This window comes from Mercenaria mercenaria, unplaced genomic scaffold (genome assembly GCF_021730395.1).
Source record: "Mercenaria mercenaria strain notata unplaced genomic scaffold, MADL_Memer_1 contig_5051, whole genome shotgun sequence".
Lineage (NCBI taxonomy): Eukaryota > Metazoa > Mollusca > Bivalvia > Venerida > Veneridae > Mercenaria > Mercenaria mercenaria.
Genome location: NW_026463333.1, coordinates 35,550 through 40,396, shown reverse-complemented (window position 1 = coordinate 40,396; position 4,847 = coordinate 35,550). Strand labels below are relative to the sequence as shown.

Sequence of the window (4,847 nt, the reverse complement as noted above, 5' to 3'; positions counted from 1 at the left end):
AATTCCATTTTCTGATCATTCCGTTGTTATTGATCAGCAGCACAATCAAAACATCTTTTTTCGGTACATGCGAACATGTGAATTTTTGATACGGTCTTCCGAAGAATTACAAATCAGTTTGGCATGGCCTTAATAAAGCAATAGATAGAAATCAGTTAATGACAATGTAAATATTGTCACGGCTTAAGATCAATTTTCTTCACGCACATTACTTAAAATCCGGAGACTGAGGTAAGTTATCGTCTTTTTGTATAATACATTAATTATGATTTAACAATTAATACTACAAACTGAAGTAAAACATATCTTGTTCACTTGAAAGGTAAAACTATTTATCACATCTTTGAGGTCGTGGGAGTGAAATCAAGTCATTACATAATTTGGGTATTACACTAGTGTAATAAAGCTTCGACGTTGACGTTGTTTCAAAAAGTTGATGTTTCAGTAGGAAAAGCTAGCAAGTGATAAAAAGAATATTACATACTAGTTGAAAAGAATTTATAACATACTCGGTAGAGCTCCGCATTTCAGTATTCTATTCAACTAGTTTAATAAATTTTATACGAAAATACACTCATGTTATATCCTGTATTAATGCGTTTTTGTTCTTTCTTAGGAATATCGTAAGACATTATGAAACATGGCCGATAGCCACACGGTGGAGGATGGCGCCCTTCCAGCACCGGATTTGCCGTCAGTGTCATCTGTTGATGGAACAAGTGGAACCTCCTTTCTATCGTTACAGAACCAAAACACAAGCACATCAATAACAATAAGACGTCCACACATAGAGCGCATGTCCAGAAACATATACATGGTAGATAAAACTATATTTGTTCATGCTACTACAATATAATAAGTAGGTTTATAGCATTTGTATTGTAATTTCCTAGTTTTTTTTGTTTTTTATTTCTTTGTAGCCCGCCCACTTAGCACAGTAAGGACAGCGCAGGTCTAAGGATTGCGGGGTCGTGAGTTTGATCCCTGGGCGAGGCGTATGTTCTCCGTGACGATTTGATAAAAGACATTGTGTCTGAAATCATTCGTCCTCCATCTCTGATTCATGTGGGGAAGTTGGCAGTTACTTGCGGAGAACATTTTTGTACTGGTACAGAATCCAGGAACACTGGTTAGGTTAACTGCCCGCCGTTACATAAGTGAAATACTGTTGAAAAACGGCGTTAAACCCAAAACAAACAAATGAAAATTGTTGGTTTTTTTGACATATGTGCATGTACCCAATGAGTGATAGCTTATGTCTGTTTGCCATTTTTTAAACTAAAAATGTGAATACCCAGCTTGCGAAATGAGTCGTAATTGTGCATGTATATTTATATTTCATTATTAATTTTTTTTTCAATACTGCAACGTTATCTGTTTTTGTTGAGACGATATGTTGTTCTTTTATAAAATTTTAGATTATTTATGTTTGTTTTCAAATAAGTGAGAGATACATAACATAATCGATTAATGTCGTCTTGAAAAAAGAAGCGTGTCAGTAAATATTATCGTTTAGTACATGAATGTACACTTATTCAAGCGTAATCAAAGTATATCTGGAAATCATACATAAATACAGGTAGCACCAAGAGATGATGATGATAATGTAATAAGCCTACATCCAGAGCACACGCAAAATGCCCAAGGGAACTACTAGGACAAACTATATTCTAATGCATGAAATCCAAGACAACACGCAAAATTACCACAGACGGAAAACTAGATTAGAGGCGTCTATTAGAAGATTAAGGACATTTCTTAATTGGCGTATACCTTTCCTAGATCCAGAAGTTCTTGCAGAAGTAAACTTCTGCTACACAGGTAGAAAACTATTTTAGACACTTCAAATGCATGTATAACTTAGTATAAAAGTTTGTTTAAAAACTATTAGGCACAAGAGAGTCGAGTATAATTTTTATTAACTAGCATACTCACAGACTGTTATTTCTTCAAATAAACAGAAATCCGCTTTTGAAATATGTAGACTGTAGCAAACACTAAAAGATAGCCGTAAGATGTCTTATTCTGATTATATCAAAACGAATATCCTTAGGAAACATAGAATGCAACTATGAAAATAATAGCAGACCCGACTGATGAGAAGAGATAAAATGTGCAACACTCCCACATCCCACCTGCTGAAGAGGAATGTAAAAGAACACTGAAGTCGTGTTTAAACTAGTTTTTAGTTATTAATTTGCAAAACATTTGACTGTATACAAGTGCTTTTAAAATATTAACGAATGTGGAGGAGAATTGTCCAACTGTCAGCCGGGAAATGATCCCAGACAAGAACATTTAAATGCGTTTGGATTCTTGTGTGATTAAAAATAACATGTTATACTCTGCTATTGAACTTTGGAACATTTGTGGGGGTTGTTTTGTACTGACTGGCCAAGTGCCAAACACTACAACATCTATTTTATCCGAAGGCACTAATTCTTACTTACACATACTTGTAATAAATAAGATGAAATCAAACAGGAACATACAAAACTTTTATGTAATTCTTGTACTTGTAAAACGTCATTGGTTGACATAGAATATATATTAATACACAACCCACGTTTTAGATCGGTGTTTAAACGTCACGTATATGCTCTGAAAGTTTCGCATCTGAATCATGAAAATTATATATATAATATTGAACTTGAACAACTAGTTTCTTGTGTCCGTTTAATTGACTGTGATAAGAGCTACACAAACAACACCCTGACTTTTATTAAATGTTCCTATTTAAATAAGTAGTATTTTCGTAGTTCATTTTGACCAAGTCGTTACAATACATCCAACCTATACTAATGTATATTCATATATTCATCCTTGTTGGTTGTTTTTTTGTTTGTTTGTAAAAACGGTCTTGTAGAAATGCTTGAACAGCATTTTCTTTTGTATTTATACTAATAAAACTTAGGAAGCTGTTGTATCTCTTTGATATGTAATCTTTAAGATATTTGTTAATGTATATTCTTAATCATGTTTTGTTTTAAACTTATTTGTATTTGTTCAGCCTTTCAACTGATGAGAAATCAAAATGAAAAGATGTGTCATAAATCTTTGAACTGTGAATAATAACTTGATCCTACTTGATATGTTGCTGTAATTCAAGTTATATTTTGTATTTATTCTGGGTACGTTATACTAAAATTACTTTGCAATGTGAAAATACTACCGTGACGGCGCAATATGTCACTCCTTGCCCAAGAATTTACATAAAAAGTAACACTACACTTTTGTTCACTAAATTGATTGTAGACATTTTCTCACATTGTATTATTGTTATCTCTCTGCACATTATCTTTATTTTACTTTCCGCGTTTTATCTCTTAGTATTGATTTGATATATTAAAATCTATTTCTGTTATAAATTGTTTGTTGAATAAAAGAGAATCACTACTTCAAGAGGTAGCCTGTCACCACCTGTTATTTTAAAAGCTAGTGACAACATATCAAGGTCACATCGGCCTCAATACTGAGAAAATCAATAACGAAAGAACGGTATGTGTAGGTTACTAACCGAGTAGGAGGTGTTCGTGAATTGAAAATACCCGCGCTCGTGCGAATCGGGTTACCGCACGACCGCGGGTATTTTCAATTCACGAACGCCGATCTAAGCGGTAAGTAACTGACTTACACAACGTCATATTAATTTGTAAGTTTTTATAATTCATTTATTAATAATTAAAATCTGGAAAGTAGATCCCTCGGAAGCACCGAGAACAAGGCAAACAGTGAAAATTGCAGACTCGGTTTGATTGAGTCTGTACATGAGCAGTAATGGAAAATGCAACACTGCCCACGCCCCCTAGCACCGGCTTAAGCAGTATTCAATCTTCAAATCTAAATGAGTTGAAATCAATGATCCAGAAGGACCAGAAAATGTAACAACACTGCACAACAAGTCTTTCCTTCCCCATGTCAGAAAAAAAAATATCGTTGGAATTTCTTTAACTTCAGCCTGTAAATTGTTATACGTAAATCTTGTAAAATACATTTTACCATAGCCACTTTAATTCTGCACTGACATGAATATGAGTTTTTGATATTTTATTTTTTTTCCAAATCTGTTATCATGGCAACCAGAATTTTGCATGGATATATTCTTTTAGCACTTTTCACAGAAAGCCACTAGCTGATCCTTTGTGCCACATTTCTTTGAAATCTGGCAAGTGGTAGAATCTTTAATGAATTATTAAAGTATTTTTCAAGTTAGTAACCATGGCAACCAGAATTTTGCATGGACTTGCATTCTTTTACAATATTTGATGATTCTGGAAGTACTAATCTGATCAGAGTCGCAATCGCAGCTGATCGAGTTTTTATGGCCAAACAACTTATGTTAAAATTCGGTTAGGATTGCTTTCGAAATGAAAGGACTAGAGTGTAAACAAGGTCAAATGTTGACGCACGACGCAACGGACGGTGCACTATGCGATCACAAAAGCTAAAAATGCATATAATGATTATCCTCTTCTTCTCCTAATTATTATTATAATTATTATTATTATTGTTATTATAATTATTATTACTAATAATACTTGATGCCACATTGTATTTTGTAACAGTATAATAGATACATGTGTAAAGATTTGCACAGTCACGATGAGTGAGTGAGTTAGGTTTCACGGCGAACCGACACAAAAAGGTCATGTATTGCACACGATGACAAATGTTTGTAAACCTAAGGCGAGGTATATGCATGCTATGTGTATTTCTCCCTGTAAAGTCTGATTTCGAGTACTGAGCCGTGAATTTACTTCAAGCTTATTGTACAGGAAAACATGCCGATCGTATCTCAAAGGTCAAAATATACCATAAATAAAAAGAATTTATAAGTATTCATTTGT

The 4,847-nt window shown here is 33.7% G+C and overlaps 1 long non-coding RNA gene across 1 annotated transcript; it reads left to right on the top strand.

The window, feature by feature from the left end:
* The first annotated feature begins 344 nt into the window (after positions 1-344).
* LOC128554460 (uncharacterized) lies at positions 345-3,310 on the top strand. Its single transcript, XR_008369613.1, has 3 exons — positions 345-817; positions 1,580-1,821; positions 2,054-3,310. It is a non-coding gene; the product is annotated as an uncharacterized LOC128554460 (long non-coding RNA).
* The last annotated feature ends 1,537 nt before the right edge of the window (positions 3,311-4,847 follow it).